Below are 2371 nucleotides of genomic sequence, written 5' to 3'. Positions count from 1 at the left end.
ATTTTTGTCTTTGAAGTGTATTCAGTTAAATATAGGTTGAAAAGAATTAGCAAATCACCATTTTCTGTTTTCATTTATGTTTTACACAACCTCCCAACTTTACTATAACTGGGGTTGTGGAATAAATCAAAAGTAAAATCAACAAACAAACTATAAATCAACAGAAATATAAAATTAAATCAACACAGCAATAAACAACACTGAGAGTTTAGGAACAACATTCTGAGTTTTGGCATCAAGTGATAACTCTATATTAGGTTCAGATAATATTTTAAAAGTTATTAATAAACTTTAAAGGTTTTTGCAGAACTCTGATGAAGATGATCTTAAAGTACAAGCATCAAAATAAAACAACAGGCTTTTGTTTCTGCCTCTTGTTGCCTTGCTGTCTCTTGTTTGTTCAGAATAAAAGGCTGATATTTGTGGAGGAGGAGCCGAGTCGACAATAATGGGACACTTCAGTTCTGAAAACACTCAGGGGACAGAATCAGAGAACTAATTCATACATTTATTGATTAAAATAATTTCTTTTCTTCACAAATTTATGTCCTTCATAAGAGCAGAAGAAAAAGGATCATCTAAAACCATCCAACCTAAATACGACCAGCAGAAGAGGAAAAGGTATGTTTCTTTTCAATTCCTTCATTTTTCCATCATAAAGAAATAAATGAGAATTACTGACCAGTACATTCATTTATTTCAGGCTTAGTTAGAAAATGCATCGGAGGAAAATAACACTGGAAAATAAGTTTTTTTTCCAGTCTATTTTAATAGTGAAATTAGAATGTATAACTGTATAAAATGTGTTAGCTTTGACAGATTGTTTAAAAAATAAAGTAAATTTTCCCAAATGGAGCCAGAGGAAGTGAACCAAACTTTTTAATTCACTGACTGAGAGTTGTATCTGCACTTTGTATGAGTTCACTACAAAACTGAGTTTAGTTTACCCCCCACTGCAGCAGAAAAGTTTTCAGTCCTTCACAATAAGAGTCCTGAGTGTTGATTTTGAAACACTCAAACATTTTGGTGGTTTAGGCTGAAGTAATGATTTTACTAAAGAAGAATAATGTATGGTAATTCCACAAACTTCAGATGTTGGAGATGTTTTTTTGAACCAGTTCTACATTAAATATCCAGGAAGCCTGAGAGTTAAATCAAAACGTCAGCTTGCTGTTGGAACACAGACGTGTCTGAGTACTGCTGCTAATAAAACCATAAAATCACATCTGGAAACTGCAGCATGACAGAGCTCAGCTTGAAAACCACTTGTGAACATGACTGAGAGCAGGAAATGAAGCAAACACCATCACAGGAGTAAAATGGCTTCTGGAGGCTCCAAATCAATATGTTTACACAAGATATTTATTTTTTCTTTTAAAAAGACTCGAATGAAATAATCTGACACAAATGTTGATTTACATGTGTGTTTGTATGTCTGAACTGTTAGCAAAATATCTCCTGAGCTACTGCACCTTTTGAAACTCTCAGGAAGTAATTATTACTGATTACATTTTAGAGTCAATCCCATTCAAGATGGCCGCCACAGAAGAGAAATTGATATAGATATGTGAGTACAGGTATTGAGCAATTTATTTATCCCAAACACAAAACAGAATTTAAATCAGTAAAATGTGGCTATTTCTAACAAGAGGGTAAAAATTTGTGGCGTTTTTATGTAAACAGAACAGAGAGATACACGTAGCTCTTCTCAAGATGGCCGACAAAAACCTCACCCAGTGCCGTCAGTGACCAGTCCAGCCACGTGACCATGACTTTAGGTCACTTCTGACCCTGATGACTCAGTGCTACATCAGGGACAGGATGTGTCCACATGTCTCACCCCTCCTGAGACAACATCCCTGCTCAGTGGACCAGCTCCATTTTCCTGACTTCATCAGGACTTATCTGCAAAATCCCCTTTTTTTCTCCTTAAATACATTTTGTTGTGTACTTGGAGTCTCTAGGAGACAGAAAAGGTTAATTTAGTCTCTTCCGGTGCTGCGTAGATATCTTTATATTTTGTTTGAATCATATCTTTCAACTCGTTCAGTTTTCTCAGTTTTCTTTGATGTTTTCTGAACTATTGTGTCAAACTATTTGCGACAAAACTTTTAAATAAGGTCTTGATTTATACAACCATAGTTCAGTGGTCTTCATTCTCCTCTGGCTCTGGGTCAGACTCTGGCTCCAACATGTAAGGTTGCATGAACATGTTTTCCCCTGTTCACATCTTTTGAAAGGGCAAAATCATGTAAAATCAACTTTTTTGAGTTTTATATCATGTCATAATGTTATACTCTCATAAAAACATGCCCAAAGCCTTGCTTTGACTCCTTCATGCATGTTTGAGAAATCCTGCAGCGTTTTTAGG

At 35.3% G+C, this 2371-nt stretch overlaps 1 protein-coding gene across 1 annotated transcript in view; it reads left to right on the top strand.

The window, feature by feature from the left end:
- Nucleotides 1-441: 441 nt before the first annotated feature.
- Nucleotides 442-2371, top strand: part of hyal6 (hyaluronoglucosaminidase 6) — a gene marked incomplete at its 3' end in the record, with an annotated part of 8769 nt that continues 6839 nt past the window's right edge. The window contains 1 exon segment of the mRNA XM_014007945.1: nucleotides 442-621.

This window comes from Austrofundulus limnaeus, unplaced genomic scaffold (genome assembly GCF_001266775.1).
Source record: "Austrofundulus limnaeus strain Quisiro unplaced genomic scaffold, Austrofundulus_limnaeus-1.0 Scaffold46, whole genome shotgun sequence".
Classification (NCBI taxonomy): domain Eukaryota; kingdom Metazoa; phylum Chordata; class Actinopteri; order Cyprinodontiformes; family Rivulidae; genus Austrofundulus; species Austrofundulus limnaeus.
Note: the sequence above shows the minus strand (reverse complement) of the source record. Positions and strands in the feature narration are given on the sequence as shown.